General features: G+C 35.9%; 1 long non-coding RNA gene across 1 annotated transcript in view; it reads right to left on the reverse strand.

The window, feature by feature from the left end:
- The window catches only part of LOC149747028 (uncharacterized), a 102,782-nt gene that overhangs the window by 50,993 nt on the left and 33,520 nt on the right, over positions 1 to 18,269 (reverse strand). The gene's annotated exons all lie outside the window — the stretch shown is intronic.

The raw sequence follows: 18,269 nt of genomic DNA on the forward strand, positions 1-18,269 counted from the left end.
TATCCAGCCAGTGGTATTGCTACTGAGCGAGAAAGAATATAAAATCTGAATAACTGCACGGCACACGGTTGACCTTGGTTACGACTTCTGGCTTTACATGTAAACAATGTCTTCACAGGGGAGAAATCATCAGTTTGGAGGCAGAGAATTTGAAGAAACATCTTTGCCAAACATTTGCCTATGCCTATTTCCCATCATTCCTCATATATCCTGAACGGTCTTAGAGTTATAAGTATCAGTCAACTGCTATAGTACCTGCTTTGTACGTCATGTCCACTCTAAAATAAAAAGCGTTCGTAATTTTTTTAATCTTTATCCTTATCTTTCTCTCTGTTTTTTGAATTTAATTTTGACTGTAATGATCATGCCTAAAAATATCGATAATATTTTCATGAAATATTGAGGAAATCTATGTCTTTCTCACAGGCTAACATTGCAGTTCCTGTTGGTGAGAAATTTGGGGTCCTATTATGACAACCAAGCAGGGTTTGCACCTATCTGTCGCTTATCTTTCCAGCTGCAATGATTTTCTCATGGTTGCAAGCACAACAATGTATTTTTTTTAACATCTTTATTGGAGTAAAATTGCTTTACAATGGTGTGTTAATTTTTGCTTTATAACAAAGTGAAGCAGCTATACATATACATATATCCGCACATCTCCTCCCTCTTGCATCTCCCTCCCACACTCCCTATCCCACCCTGTAGGTAGACAAAAAGCACCGAACTGAACTATCTCCCTGTGCTATGTGGCTGTTTCCCACTAGCTATCTATTTTACATTTGGTAGTGTATATATGTCCATGCCACTCTCTCACTTCATCCCAGCTTACGCTTCCCCCCCCCGTGTCCTCAAGTCGATTCTCTACATCTGCGACTTTATTCCTGTCCTGCCCCTAAGTTCGTCAAAACCATTTTTTTTTTTAGATTCCATATATATGTGTTAGCATACGCTATTTGTTATTATCTTTCTGACTTGCTTCACTCTGTATGACAGACTCTAGGTCCATGCACCTCACTACAAATAACTCAATTTCATTTCTATTTATGGCCCAGTAATATTCCATTGTATACATGTGCCACATCTTCTTTATCCATTCATCTGTCAATGGACACTTAGTTTGCTTCCATGTCCTGGCTACTGTAAATAGAGCTGCAATGAACATTGTGGTACATGACTCTTTTTGAATTATGGTTTTCTCAGGGTATATGCCCAGTAGTGGGATTGCTGGGTCATATGGTAGTACTATTTTTAGTTTTTTGAAGGACCCTCCATACTGTTCTCCATAGTGGCTGTATCAATTTACACTCCCACCAGCAGTGCAAGAGGGTTTCCTTTTCTCCACACCCTCTCCAGCATTTACTGTTTGTAGATTTTTTGATGATGGCCATTCTGACCGGTGTGAAGTGATACCTCATTGCAGTTTTGATTTGCATTTCTCTAATGATTACTGATGTTGAGTATCCTTTCATGTATTTGTTGGCAATCTGTATATCTTCTTTGGATAATGTCTCTGTAGGTCTTCTGCCCATTTTTTGATTGGGTTGTTTGTTTTTTTGATACTGAGCTGCATGAGCTGCTTGTCAATTTTGGAGATTAATCCTTTGTCGGTTGCTTCGTTTTCAAATATTTTCTCACATCCTGAGCATTGGCTTTTCGTCTTGTTTATGGTTTCCTTTGCTGTGCATAAGCTTTAAAGTTTCATTAGGTCCCATTTGTTTATTTTTGTTTTTATTTCCATTTCTCTAGGAGGTGGGTCAAAAAGGATCTTGCTGTGATTTATGTCATCGATTGTTCTGCCTATGTTTTCCTATCAGAGTTGTATAGTATCTGGCCTTACAGTTAAGTCTTTAATCCATTTTGAGTTTATTATGGTGTATGGCGTTAGGTATTGTTCTAATTTCATTCTTTTCCATGTAGCTGTCCAGTTTTCCCAGCACCACTTATTGAAGAGTCTGTCTTATCTCCATTGTATATTCTCACCTCCTTTATCAAAGATAAGGTGACCATATGTACGTGGGTTTATGTCTGAGCTTTCTATGCTGTTCCATTGATCTATATTTCCGTTTTTGTGCCAGTACCATACTGTCTTGATTACTCTAGCTTTGTAGCATAGTCTGAAGTCAGCCAGCCTGATTCCTCCAGCTTTGTTTTCCTTTCTGAAAAATTGCTTTGGCTATTCGGGGTCTTTTGTGTTTCTATACATATTGTGATTTTTTTTGTTCTAATTTTGTGAAAAATGTCATTGGAAGTTTGATGGGGATTTCATTGAATCTGTAGATTGCTTGAGGTAGTAGAGTCATTTTCACAATGTTGATTCTTCCAATCCAAGAACATGGTATATCTCTCCATCTGCATGTATCATCTTTAATTTCTTTCAGCAGTGTCTTCTAGTTTTCTGCATACAGGTCTTTTGTATCCCTAGGTAGGCTTATTCCTAGGTATTTTATTCTTTTTGTTGCAATGGTAAATGGGAGTGTTTCCTTCATTTCTCTTTCAGATTTTTCATCATTAGGGTATAGGAATGCAAGAGATTTCTGTGTGTTAATTTTGTATCCTGCTAATTTACCAAATTCATTGATTAGCTCTAGTAGTTTTCTGGTAGCATCTTTAGGAATCTCTTTGTATAGTATCATGTCATCTGCAAACAGTGACAGTTTTACTTCTTTTCTGATTTGGTTTCCTTTTATTTCTTTTTCTTCTCTGATTGCTGTGGCTAAAATTCCAAAACTATGTTGAATAATAGTGGTGACAGTGGGCAGTTTTGTCTTGTGTCTGATCTTAATGGAAATGGTTTCAGTTTTTCACCATTGAGAACGATGTTGCATATGGGTTTGTCATATATGGTCTTTATTATGTTGAGGTAATTTCCCTCTATGCCTACTTCCTGGAGGGTTTTTTTGTTTTTTATTTTTTACATCTTTATTGGAGTATAATTGCTTTACAATGGTTTGTTAGTTTCTGCTTTATGACAAAGTGAATCAGTTATACATATACATATGTTCCCATATCTCCTCCCTCTTGCGTTTCCCTCTCTCCCACCCTCCCTATCCCACCCATACAGGTGGTCCCAAAGCACCAAGCTGATCTACATGTGCTATGTGGCTCCTTCCCACTAGCTATCTATTTTACATTTGGTAGTGTATATATATCCATGCCACTCTCTCACTTTGTCACAGCTTACCCTTCCCCCTCCCCATATCCTCAAGTCCATTCTCTAGTAGGTCTGTGACTTTATTCCCGTCTTACCCTTAGGTTCTTCATGACATTTTTTTTCTTAGATTCCATATATTTGTGTTAGCATACGGTATTTGTCTTTGTCTTTCTGACTTCACTCTCTTTATGACACTCTCTATGACAGACTCTAGGTCCATCCACCTCACTACAAATAACTCAATTTCGTTTCTTTTTATGGCTGAGTAATATTCCATTGTATATATGTGCCACATCTTCTTTATCCATTCATCCTATGATGGACACTTAGGTTGTTTCCATCTCCTGGCTACTGTAAATAGAGGTGCAATGAACATTTTGGTGCATGACTCTTTCTGAATTATGGTTTTCTCAGGGTATATGCCCAGTAGTGGGATTGCTGGGTCATATGGTAGTTCTATTTGTAGTTTTTTAAGGAATCTCCATACTGTTCTCCATAGTGGCTGTACCAATTCACATTCCCAACAGCAGTGCAAGAGTGTTCTCTTTTCTCCACACCCTCTCCAGCATTTATTGTTTCTAGATTTTTTGATGATGGCCATTCTGACTGGTGTGAGATGATATCTCATTGTAGTTTTGATTTGCATTTCTCTAATGATTAATGATGTTGAGCACTCTTTCATGTGTTTGTTGGCACTCTGTATATCTTCTTTGGAGAAATGTCTATTTAGGTCTTCTGACCATTTTTGGATTGGGTTGTTTTGTTTTTTTGTTATTGAGCTGCATGAGCTGCTTGTCAATTTTGGAGGTTAATTCTTTGTCAGTTGCTTCATTTGCAAATATTTTCTCCCATTCTGAGGGTTGTATTTTCGTCTTGTTTATGGTTTCCTTTGCTGTGCCAAAGCTTTGAAGCTTCATTAGGTCCCATTTGTTTATTTTTGTTTTTATTTCCATTTCTCTAGAAGGTAGGTCAAAAAGGATCTTGCTGTGATTTACGTCATAGAGTGTTGTGCCTATGTTTTCCTCTAAGAGTTTGATAGTTTCTGGCCTTACATTTAGGTCTTTAATCCATTTTGAGCTTATTTTTGTGCATGGTGTTAGGGAGTGATCTAGTCTCATACTTTGACATGTACCTGTCCAGTTTTCCCAGCACCACTTATTGAAGAGGCTGTCCTTTCTCCACTGTACATTCCTGCCTCCTTTATCAAAGATAAGGTGACCATATGTGTGTGGGTTTATCTCTGGGCTTTCTATCCTGTTCCATTGATCTATCTTTCTGTTTTTGTGCCAGTACCATACTGTCTTGATTACTGTAGCTTTGTAGTAGAGTCTGAAGTCAGGGAGCCTGATTCCTCCAGCTCCGTGTTTCGTTCTCAAGATAGCTTTGGCTATTTGGGGTCTTTTGTGTTTCCATACAAATTGTGAAATTTTTACTTGTAGTTCTGTGAAAAATGCCAGTGGTAGTTTGATAGGGATTGCATTGAATCTGTAGATTGCTTTAGATAACAGAGTCATTTTCATAGTGTTGATTCTTCCAATCCAAGAACATGGTATATCTCTCCATCTATTTGTATCGTCTTTAATTTCTTTCATCAGTGTCTTATAATTTTCTGCATACAGGTCTTTTGTCTCCTTAGGTAGGTTTATTCCTAGATATTTTATTCTTTTTGTTGCAGTGGTAAATGGGAGTGTTTTCTTGATTTCACTTTCAGATTTTTCATCATTAGTGCATAGGAATGCCAGAGATTTCTGTGCATTAATTTTTTATCCTGCTACTTTACCAAATTCATTGATTAGCTCTAGTAGTTTTCTGGTAGCATCTTTAGGATTCTCTACGTATAGTATCATGTCATCTGTAAACAGTGACAGCTTTACTTCTTCTTTTCCAATTTGGATTCCTGGAGGGTTTTTGTCATAAATGGGTTTTGAATTTTGTCAAAAGCTTTTTCTGCATCTATCCAGATGAACATATGGTTTTTCTCCTTCAATTTGTTAATATGGTTTATCACATTGATTGATTTGCATATATTGAAGAATCCTTGCATTCCTGGGATAAACCCTACTTGATCATGGTGTATGATCCTTTTAATGTGCTGTTGGATTCTGATTGCTAGTATTTTGTTGATGAGTTTTGCACCTATATTCATCAGTGATATTGGCCTGTAGTTTTCTTTTTTTGTGACATCTTTGTCTGATTTTCGTATCAGGGTGATGGTGGCCTCATAGAATGAGTTTGGGAATGGTCCGCCCTCTGCTCTATTTTGGAAGACTTTGAGAAGGATAGGTGTGAGCTCTTCTCTAAATGTTTGATAGAATTCTCCTGTGAAGCCATCTGGTCCTGGGCTTTTGTTACAAGTATCTAATTTCTATTTTCCACTCTATGCTTTTTATATTCTATACTGCCCTCTGAAATGTTCTTTCTCTCATCTCTTCAGTGACAATCCTAGCAATATTTATAGCTGAACTCCTCTCTGAAGCTTTCTTTAATGATTTCAGACAAGTTTAATAGCACTTAATAGATTTAATACTACTTTTGCTCTTGTTCTAGATTGTGTGCTTGCATGTACAAATACATAAATTACTTTTTAAATCAAATATAAATTGCTTGGGACCAAAGGATATGTCTTCTTTTAACCCCGTAGTCCTTTTAATGCTAACTTTCATTGTAAGACTATGAGGAGTCTTATCTCACTAAAAGCCATCCTTCTTTTAAATTGTAAGGAGATGTGGTACATATATACAGTGGAATATTACTCAGCCATAAAAAAGAGTGAAATAATGTCATTTGCAGCAACATAGATGGACCTAGATATTATCATACTAAGTGAAGCAAGTCAGACAAAGAGAAATATTATATGATATAGCTTATATGTGGAATCTAAAAAAGTGCTACAAATGAACTCATTTACAAAACAGAAATAGACTCACAGACATAAAACCAATTTATGGTTACCAAAGGAAAACGGGAGAGTTGGAATAAATTAGGAGTTTGGGATTAACAGATACAAATTACTGTATATAAAATAAACAACAAGGACCTACTGTATAGCACAGGGAACCATCCTCAATATCTTGTAATAACCTATAATGGAAAAGAATATATGTATAAATATTTATCACTGAATCACTTTGCTGTATACCTGGAACTAACACAACATGGCAGGTCAGCTTCAATAAAAATTTTGAAAAATAAAAAAATTAAGTACTGAGTACTAAAAAATAAATAAATAAAATATAAGGTGTCTTTCTAAAATGAGAAGTAGTCTGTTCATATTGATTTGAACCTGAAATCCTTGCTAGCTGTGATAGGACCCTCTTTGATCTTACCTGTTCCTTCCCTCCAACTTCATCCCAAACCTACAATTGCTTTTGTGCTCTTGTGGCCAGGAATTGGGTGTCTTACAGCACACACCAGTGCATATGTTTATAGGCTCATCATCTCCCTGTCCTGTCAGTCCTTCTCATTCACCTATGAATTCTTTTTTTTTTTTTTTTGCGGTACGTGGGCCTCTCACTGTTGTGGCCTCTCCCGTTGCGGAGCACAGGCTCTGGACGCACAGACTCAGCAGCCATGGATCACGGGCCTAGCCACTCCGTGGCATGTGAGATCTTCCCAGACTGGTGCATGAACCCATGTCCCCTGCATCGGCAAGCGGACTCTCAACCACTGAGCCACCAGGGAAGCCCACACCTATTAACTTTTAATCACCTTTTAAGATTCAGGTCAAGTAACACTTCCTCATGGAAGCCTTGCCCCTGGAGACACATGCACTCTGCTATGAGTAACATCTGTCCCCTGATAGTGCCTGAGCTTCCTCCCCTTCTGTCTGGGCCAGCTTCATATTACACAGTATTCTAAAGTACTGTCAACGTCTCTTCCTTTCCCTGGGGCACTGTAAACTCTTCAAGGAAAAAGGGCTGTGTTTTATCTGTCCCTGAATTCCTTGCATGTGGCAGAGGACCATCACATGGTAAGCAGGTAACAAATCACACGAGAAGTGAAGTTACAAAGATGCTGAATGCCTGCTTCTCAAGTACATTGTGGTTTACTGCCTGGGGCTGAACTTCAGTTACATCTTTAAGTAGGTTAATAATGATGACCCATAAAATAAGTGAATGTGTTTGTAAAACTGTAAAGTGCTATCCAGCACTGGTTAATTTTTAGTATGCGTGAAACTTTATCAAGGAGCACTGAATTTTAAATTGATTTTATTATGAATATGTACATTGTTAGGCCAAGTAGTGGTGAACCTCACTGTTTTTTGCCTTGTCAGACTGTTTCCTTGCCACAGGTGATCACAGACTTAGGCAAACCCAGACCGTATTTAGCTGTTGGCTTTCTGTTTCCCTTAACACAGGAGGTGAATGCTAACCCCTTTTCCAGCTAGCTGCATGTGGAACAGTTCTGGCTTCAGTCCCCTGCCACCTGCCAGCTCTGGGCTCTCAGGGTGCTCCTGGGAGAATCATAGGAATGCGGATGAACCCCTGAAAGAGACCTGATGGTGCAGAGAAGGCATCCGACAGAGGATCACGAAGCAGAGAGCAAAGAAGTGGGGTTGAAAAGAGGGAGGTATACGCGGAGATTGTTTTTCATCTCAAAATGTGCCATTGTATTCTACATTCTCCTTGAAACATTTCAAGGGCTCCATTTGCATATATTAGATGCTTACTTCTTTTCATATCATGTTCTCCATTCCTACTGAATTACGTGCCAATCTATGAAGTGTTGCTCCTTTGTACTTCTGTCACTTTAGTACATTAACAATTGCAAGTAGAGGTTTTCCATAGTGTGTTTTCCTCTTGGTACAACTTCTTTTGAATCTATCCTGTGTATACAGAAAGATCTCAAGCGTGTGGGCCAGTCAGAATGAAGCCAAGCCCGCACTGGTGGAAGTCTACATTCTAGAAGGGCTCCAAAGACACAAGGACACACTGTTGCAGTGATTACGGTACTCAAACCTACCTAGAGTAGTTGCAAGGATACTTCTTTAGCACTATTTTCACATTAATTCTATTATTGTTTAAATATAATTGCGTTTCTCTAGTTGATATAAGTAAATCCTTTGCTTAAAATATTTCATTTTGTTTCAACTGTTAATTTGTTTTCTGAAATGAGTGTAATAAATACAAATTTTTATTTGTCCTAACAATTAAAATGCATGGATTAACCCCCAGCTTGTACAAATGCAGAATCATTACTATCCCTAACAATGTAAAACTCTGACAAATTAGATATCACTATTTCTTAAGGAAAATTGATCATAAGATATTTTTTGGACCTAAAAATCTGCATTTGTCTCAAGCACATTTAACATGCATTCATGGGAGAAGGATCATCTTTTTTCTGTTTCATATACAACTCTGTTAATTGGGTATCTTATGTTTTCTTACATTTCCTGCATATAATTAAAAAAAAATGCCATCCAAAAAGAGAATAGAGGGAATGAATGTCTCAATCCTTCTTTAATTGTATCACTGATTCTTGGGGGGGGTATGGTGTGATAGCTTCTGTATTTTCTCTACTCCTTCCCTCCCCAATTCTACTGAGTTGTAGTTGACTATAACATTGTATAAGTTTAAAGAGTACAACATAATGATTTGATACATGCATATAATGTGAAATGATTACCACAATAAATTTAGTTAACATCTGTCACCTCACATAGTTGCAACATTTTTTTTATTTGTGATGAGAACTTTTAAGATTTACTCTCTTAGCAATTTTCAAATATACAAAACAGTATTGTTAACTTTAATCATTATGCTGTACATTACATCCCTAAGACTTTTTATTTTATAATTATAAGTTTGTGCCCTTTGACCACCTTCAACTATTTCCCTTACATCCCAGCTCCCACATGTGGCAACCACTAATTTGATGCCTTTTTATGAGTTTTGTTTTTTTTTTCAGATTCCATTTAATTGAGGCCATACACTGTTTGTCTTTCTCTGATTTATTTCACTTAGTATAATGCCTTCTCTACTTTCTTGATGTCTTGGTTATTTGCCCTAATTTAATAACAACAAAAAATGTTTATTGAAGACCCCTGTGAATATTAAGACTAAATTTACAAACTGTCTCACACGTTTACAAAACGTCTCACAGAGTTATTTAACTAATCTTTCTGTTGTTTACACGTATTCTAACAACACATTTGATTCCCAGTTGATTTTCAGTTTAGTTTAGTGAATTTTCTGGCCACTTTGGCCTCATAGTTGTTGATGAAAATAGTCTGTAAAAATTGAGAAAAATTATTTATCATTTTTTTCTGTTTTTTGACAAATCTGTTCAGTCCTACATGCCTCAGACACTAGTATTTATTGATATTTTTGTTCTAGTGCTTAAAGTATTTGTGTACCTTCTGTTAATGGTGAGATCACCACCTTGCTACAGAATTAACCTTGTCTTCAGTTAAGCTGTGAGTAAATGTGGTGCAGCAGAAATGGGTGGCCTTTTACTCTGTTCACACGCAAACATGTGAACAAAAAAAATGGAAAGAAACACAGTAAATTGTTGTTGTGACTGAAGTAACTTACTATGTAGGTCTATGGGTTTTAATTATTTCTTCCTTCTGGGATTCTACTTGCTTACTTCTTTTTTTCTTATACAGGATATGTCAGCATTTAGAGCCAATTCTGTTCTTCAGTGATGTGAGAGAAATATCAGTTGAAACTTATGTCACTGGTTGCAGCAGGGGATTGGGACCATAAAAAAATGGTTATGAATTCGGGAATATGCCTTGCATAAAGTGAGTCAGAAAAGATCTGGACTTTTCCCAAAGACTTATAGAGCCTGAAAATAAAGCCTGGTTATAAGGGAAGAGAACTCTAAGAAGACAAACTTTCAGTTAAACTAAAATGAAAATAGCTACAGAAAAACATTTTAGCCAAATAAATCTAGCAATATTTTCAGAGTTTCAGTTTCAAAAAAAAGAAAAACAAAAAACAAAACTAAAGAACAATAAGAGATATTTTTATATGTAAACCTAAGAGATGTGGCCAAATGATACTTCTTGGAAAATATGTGTGAATTTCTTATTTGATAATTTATATCAGTATGGACTCATGGATATATATTTTATTCTAAAGGGTAAAATCCAATGCTATCATATTAGTTTTGTTCTCGTATTGATTATTAAGAGCTTCTACTCTATATTTAAATAAATATTTTAGAAAAAAATTAACTACGTAAACCATTCAAGTAGCTGGAAAAAAAATGACAGGCATGAAAAGTGTTTAAAGTAATCAATAATAAAGATAACAATTAACCAAATATAAAAACAAAATAAGAAAACTAAATCCAGTGCTTTAAAGGGACCAAAGATACATTCTATGTAAACCAGGTTTTTTTTAAAGGCTATTAGTTATGAGATATGAAAGAGACTGAGAAACCATGTGGCTACTAATTATAATCTGCTGTGAATAAATATGAAAGATAATATTATATAAAAAAAATTTCAGACACACATAAATGCTGAAATCAAATTAGGTCAAATTGAGAAACCAGAATAGACCAATGACTATAGAAAATGTGTTAGAAATTATACTTTACGCCTCTACTAAAATCTCTCCTTCTCCACCAGATCTACTGTGACCACTATTTAAAACTGTAGCCCCTCTACTCATTTCCTCTTTCTCAAACCCCTAGACCTTGCCCTACTTTTAATTCTCTTCAGCAGTATTTATCAATGTCTAAGATACTATATTGCTTACCTATTTATTATGCTTGTTGTTGACTGTCTCCCTCGCTAGAGTGTAGTATCAAAAGCTCAAAGCTAGGGCTTCCCTGGTGGCACAGTGGTTGAGAGTCCACCTGCTGATGCGGGAGACGTGGGTTCATGCCCCGGTCCAGGAGGATCCCACGTGCCACGGAGCGGCTGGGCCCGTGAGCCATGGCCGCTGAGCCTGCGCGTCCGAGCCTGTGCTCCACAACGGGAGAGGCCACAACAGTGAGAGGCCTGTGTACCGCAAAAAAGAAAAAACAAACAAACAAAAAGCTCAAAGCTGTTTGTCTGTATTGTTCACTGATATATCCCAAGAATCTCGGACATTTTCTAGTATATAGCAAACATCAAAAGTTTTTGTTGAATAATAATGAAAAACTGAAGGAACATAAAAAGCATTCCTATTAAAGTGAAAAAAAGATAAGAGGCATGTTACACTACTATTATTACATGTTACTCTGGAGGTCTTAGACTATTATGACTAGAAAAAATATAAATCCATACATATATGTATATGGCAATTCATATATATAATTTGTAAATAATTTTGAAAATTATAGTTAAAACCTCATGTTTAAAATAGAAATAACAATCAAAATAAACCACAGAATCGTACCCAATATAAAAAAATACAAAGTTTTGGTGAAATGTATTTTAAAAGCCTTTAATAAAAAGTTCTATTATGTTTCTGGATGAGAAGATAAAATTTCGTAAGAAATTTCACTTCTCTCTAAATTACTCTAAAAACATTAAAAACAATTACCATTAAAAATCACAGTATGATATTTCATGAGAGTTAACAAGATGATTATAAAATTCGTCTGCAAGAGTAAATAATAGACCTACGACTCAAGTCAGGAAATCCATTAAAAGACAAAGATACTAAGATTGAATTAAGCCATCAAAAATTTGAAAACTCCCACTTAAAATCAAAGTGATGTAGATCATTTAAAATGAAAGTACATACTCAGATTTAACATGCAAGTAAAAAGAAACAAAAAGGCTCTTAGGACAAATCAAGCTTCAAAATGTTTGTCTCACTATGAGATTCCTTCTACGCAGACATGTCCAGCACATGTCCATGTTCAAGAAATGGACATATTTAGGGGTGCAGGACCCCCACCACCATTTCCGCATGTCTGGTTGAACTGAGGATGTATTCTAGATCCAAGGGCAATCAATTCTCAGGCAAATGTGTGGCTTATGAATGACACGAGTATGATGAAATCATGAATGAGATCAATCAAATTCTCTCTCTTGGTATATTGACCTAGAAAAAAATGAGTTAATGGGGCAATAAAGCTAAAAAGATTCTATGAAAAGGAGTAGGGGAAATGTCATAATGAAACGTACACTGCATAGGTAACATGAAGGACCGGAAATCAGGAAATTAAGAAGGAAGTGGAGGGAAAGGGAAAAGATATTTTGAGGAGGGGATGAGGAGTTGGATAAGTAGACAGAATCAGGAAATGAAAATCAGAGAGAAGCAGAGATATCATGAGAAAAATAGCAAATGACCCACAAGAGATTTTAAAAATTAGGCATTCATTAGAAATTCCTCTATTTCTAAAGCAGGGGTCAGTAATCTACAGCCCACTGGCCACATACAGCCATCCCCCTTTATTTGTACTACTCACAAATAAGTAATTTTTTTGCAGTTTTAATAATTTAAAAATCAAAATAATAATATTTAGTCATGAATTAAAATATATAAAATTCCAATTTCAGTGTCCATAAATGAAGTTATTAGAACATAGGCACACACATTTGTTTATGGATTGTCTATGGTTGTTTCTATGCTACATTGGTTGAATAATTTGCCTCAGAGACTCTTTGTGTGTGTGTGTGTGTGTGTTGATTACATCACTTTGCACTGATGCTTGGTGCACTGCAAATCGATGAGATGCAGTTAAAACTCAGTGTTTTTAGCCATGATGTGTGACAGGACACATATATTTGAAGATGAAAGACGTAAAATCTTATAAAAGATCATCATTAAATTTTGCAGTTTGCAAATGATTTTGATGATAGGGATCATTAACTCTGAGTCCAAATTCAAGGAATGCTATCCCCTCAGAAAAGAGCTCTTCTCATTAGTAAACTTGTATTACAAAATTTTATTCAACTTTTATTAAATTTTGAGGAAATTTATTTTCTCTCTTACATAAATACATAAATATCATCTTCAATTTTGAATTCTTTCTGCAAAACCTTAAATACTGAACAGAAAAAAAAGTGGTTTGTTTTTGTAGTTTTACAGAAAACCTCTGTGAACCTCTGCTGTAAAGGATTTCCATTTTGGATTTCAATGCACATATATGCTCACAGTATGTCTATGATGGTTAATTTTGTGTCAACTTGTCTGGGCCAAGAGATGCACACATAGCTAATTAAATACTATTTCTGGGTGTGTCTGTGAAGGTTTTTTTCCGTCTTCCACCTTTAGATTAATATAGAGAGAAGTGACATATATTGGTTCTGTTTCTCTGGAGAACACTGACTAGTATACATCTTTTGTTTGAGAGAAATTCAGGAATTTTTCTTGAGAAAAATAAAAGGAACAACTACAAAATTAGGAATGAGTGACAAGAGTGTTTTCTAAAATGTAAAAATGCAAAGCAAAATTTATTAGATAAAATTAAGTGAATAACTTCATAATAAAAAGTTGTAGGTACTAATGAATGCATAATAGTAATGACTCCATGTTTTACATAAAGAATCAATTAGAAAAAAAGACACATTTATATAAATAACCTTTTGTCAGAAATTAGTACTTTTTTTACTTGCAACCATTCAACTAGACAAAAAAATAAGATAGAAGTGGACTTTCAAGATGGTGGAGGAGTGAGACGTGGAGATCACCTTCCTCCCTACAAATACATCAGAAATACATCTACAAGTGGAACAGCTCCTATAGAACACCTACTGAACGCTGGTAGAAGACCTCAGACTTCCCAAAAGACGCCCTCAGGCAACCTACACGCAGAGGCAGGGCCAAATCCAAAGCTGAACACAAGGAGCTGTGTGAACAAAGAACAGAAAGGGAAGTCTCTCCCAGCAGCCTCAGGAGCAGCGGATTAAATCTCCACAATCAACTTGATGTACCCTGCATCTTTGGAATACATGAATAAACAACGAATCATCCCAAATTGAGGAGGTGGACTTTGAGAGCAACTGTAGAATTGGGGTTTGTTTTCTGCATCTAATTTGTTTCTGGTATTATGTTTATCTTAGTTTAGTATTTAGAATTTATTATAGTAGGTAGATTTGATTATTGATTTGGCTGCTCTCTGCCTTTATATATATATATATGTATTTCCGGTATCTGTTTTTCTGAGTGTATATGCGTATGCTGCTTTGTGTGTTTTGTCTGTGAGCGTGTATGTGTATGCTTCTTTCTGTGATTTTGTCTGTATAGCTTTGCTTTTATGATTTGTCCTAGGGTTCTGTCTGACCATTTCTTTTTTCTTTTTTTTTTCTTTTAATTTAATTTTTAGCACTTGTTATCATTGCTGGTTTGGTTGCTCTCTTCTTTCATTCTTTTTTTTATTTTTAATTTTTAATTATTTTATTTTATTTTTTATTTTATCTTTCTTTCTTTTTTTCTTTCTTTCTTTCTTTCCTTCCTTCTTCCTTTATTTCTCCCTTTTCTTCTGAGCTGTGTGGCTGACAGGGTCATCGTGCTCTGGCAGGGTGTCAGGCCTGTGCCTCTGAGGTACGAGAGCCAAGTTCAGGACATTGGGCCACCAGAGACCTCCCAGCTCCACATAATAACAAATGGCAAAAGCTTTCCCAGGGATCTCCATCTCAATGCTATGATCCAGCTCCACTCCACGAGCAGCAAGCTACAGTGCTGGACACCCTATGCGAACAACTAGCAATACAGGAACACAACCCCACCCATTAGAGAAAGGCAGCCTAAAATTAGAATAATGTTACAGACACCCTAAAACACACCACAAGGCACAGTCCTACCCACCAGAAAGACAAGATCCAGCCTCATCCAACAGAACACAGGCACCAGTCCCCTCCACCAGGAAGCCTACAAAACTCACTAAACCAACCTTGGTCACTGGGGGCAGACACCAAAAACAATGGGAACTCCGAACCTGCAGCCTGCGAAAAGGAGACCCCAAACACAATAAGTTAAGCAAACTGAGAAGACAGAGAAACACACAGCAGATGAAGAAGCAAGGTAAAAACCCATCAGACCAAACAAATGAAGAGGAAATAGGCAGTCTACCTGAAAAAGAATTCAGAGTAATGATAGTAAAGACGATCCAAAATCTTGGAAATAGAATGGAGAAAATTCAAAAAATGTTCAACAAGGACCTAGAAGAACTAAAGAAGAACAAAGAATGATGAACAACACAATAAATGAAATTAAAAATACTCTAGAAGGAATCAATAGCGAAATAAATGAGGCAGAAGAATGGATAAGTGACCGAGGAGATAAAATAGTGGAAATAACTACTGCAGAGAAGAATAAAGAAAAAAGAATGAAAAGAACTGAGGACAGTCTCAGAGACCTCTGGGACAACATTAAACGCACCAACATTCGAATTATAGGGGTTCCAGAAGAAGAAGAGAAAAAGAAAGGGACTGAGAAAATATTTGAAGAGATTATAGCTGAAAACTTCCCTAATATGGGAAAGGAAATAGTTAATCAAGTCCAGGAAGCACAGAGAGTCCCATACAAGATAAATCCAAGGAGAAATACAAGACACATATTAATCAAACTATCAAAAATTAAATGCAAAGAGAAAATATTAAAAGCATCAAGAGAAAAACAACAAATAACATACAAGGGAATCCCCATAAGGTTAACAGCTGATCTTTCAGCAGAAACTCTACAAGCCAGAAGGGGGTGGCAGGACATATTTAAAGTGATGAAAGGGAAAAACCAAGATTACTCTACCCAGCACGGATCTCATTCAGATTCAATGGAGAAATTAAAATCTTTACAGACAAGTAAAAGCTAAGAGAACACAGCACCACCAAACCAGCTTTACAATGAATGCTAAAGGAACTTCTCTATGCAGGAAACACAAGAGAAGGAAAAGACCTACAATGACAAACCCAAAACAATTTAGAAAATGGGAATACGAATATACATATCTATAATTACCTTAAGTGTAAATGGATTAAATGCTCCAACCAAAAGACATGGACTGGCTGAATGGATACAAAAACAAGACCCATATGTATGCTGTCTACAAGAGACCCACTTCAGGCCTAGGGACACATAAAGACTGAAAGTGAGGGCATGGAAAAAATATTCCATGCAAATGGAAATCAAAAGAAAGCAGGAGTAGCAATTCTTGTATCAGACAAAATAGACTTTAAAATAAAGACGATTACAAGAGATAAAGAAGGACATTACATAATGATCAAGGGATCAATCCAAAAAGAAAATATAACAACTGTAAATATTTTTGCACCCAACATAGGAGCACCTCAATACATAAGGCAAACTCTAACAGTCATAAAAGGGGAAATCGACAGTAACACAATCATAGTAGGTGACTTTAACACCCCACTTTCACCAATGGACAGATATTCCAAAATGAAAATAAATAAGGAAACGCAAGCTTTAAATGATACATTAAACAAGATGGACTTAATTGATATTTATAGGACATTCCATCCAAAAACAACAGAATACACATTTTTCTCAAGCCTCATGGAACATTCTCCAGGACAGATCATATCTTGGGTCATAAATCAAGCCTTGATAAATTTAAGAAAATTGAAATCGTATCAAGTATCTTTTCCGACCACAACACTATGAGACTAGATATCAATTTCAGGAAAAAATTTGTAAAAAATGCAAAAACATGGAGGCTAAACAATACACTACTTAATAACCAAGAGATCACTGAAGAAACCAAAGAGGAAATAAAAAAATACCTAGAAACAAATGACAATGAAAACATGAAGACCCAAAACCTATGGGATGCTGCAAGAGCAGTTTTAAGAGGGAAGTTACAGCAATACAGAGCTATCTCAAGGAACAAGAAACATCTCAAATAAACAACCTAACCTTACACCTAAAGCAATTAGAGAAAGAGGAACAAAAAAGCCTCAAAGTTAGTAGGAAGAAAGAAATCATAAAGATCAGATCAGAAATAAATGTTAAAGAAATGAAGGAAACAGTAGCAAAGATCAATAAAACTAAAAGCTGCTTCTTTGAGAAGATAAACAAAATTGATAAACCATTAGCCAGACTCAACAAGAAAAAAAAGAAGACTCAAATCAATAGAATTAGAAATGAAAACGGGAGAAGTAACAACTGACACTGCAGAAATACCAAGGATCATGAGAGATTACTACAAGCAACTATATGACAATAAATTAGACAACCTGGAAGAAATGGACAAATTCTTGGAAAAGCACAACCTTCCGAGACTGAACCACAAAGAAACAGAAAATATAAACAGACCAATCACAAGCACTGAATTGGAGACTGTGATTAAAAATCTTCCAACAAACAAAAGCCCAGGGCCAGATGGCTTCCCAGGCAAATTCTATCAAACATTTAGAGAAGAGCTAACACCTATCCTTCTCAAACTCTTCCAAAATATAGCAGAGGGAGGAACACTCCCAAACTCATTCTAGAATGTCACCATCACACTGATATGAAAACCAGATAAAGATGTCACAAAGAAAGAAAACTACAGGCCAATATCACTGATGAACATAGATGCAAAAAACATAACAAAATACTAACAAACAGAATCCAACAGCCCATCAAAAGGATCATACACTATGATCAAGTAGGAATGCAAGGATTCTTCAATATATACAAATCAATCAGTGATAAACCATGTTAACAAATTGAAGGAGAAAAGCCATATGATCATCTTAATAGATGCAGAAAAAACTTTTGAAAAAATTCAAAACCCATTTACGATAAAAACCCTCCAGAAAGTAGGCATAGAGGGACCTTACCTCAACATAATAAAGGCCATATATGACAAACCCACAGCCAACATCATTCTCAAAGGTGAAAACGTGAAACCATTTCCACTAAGATCAGACACAAGACAAGATTGTCCACTGTCACCACTATTATTCAACATACTTTTGGAAGTTTTAGCCACAGCAATCAGAGAGGAAAAAGAAATGAAAGAAATCCAAATAGGAAAAGAAGAAGTAAAGCTTGCACTGTTTGCAGATGACATGATATTATACATAGAGAATCCTAAAGATGCTACCAGAAAACTACTAGAGCTAATCAATGAATTTGGTAAATTAGCAGGTTACAAAATTAATGCACAGAAATCTCTTGCATTCCTAGCCTCTAATGATGAAAAATCTGAAAGAGAAATTAAGGAAACACTCCCATTTACCATTGCAACAAAAAGAATAAAATACCTAGGAATAAACCTA

Source organism: Delphinapterus leucas, chromosome 17, assembly GCF_059928025.1.
Source record: "Delphinapterus leucas isolate spDelLeu-1000000601 "Yukka" chromosome 17, BTC_Dleu_Yukka2, whole genome shotgun sequence".
Taxonomy (NCBI): domain Eukaryota; kingdom Metazoa; phylum Chordata; class Mammalia; order Artiodactyla; family Monodontidae; genus Delphinapterus; species Delphinapterus leucas.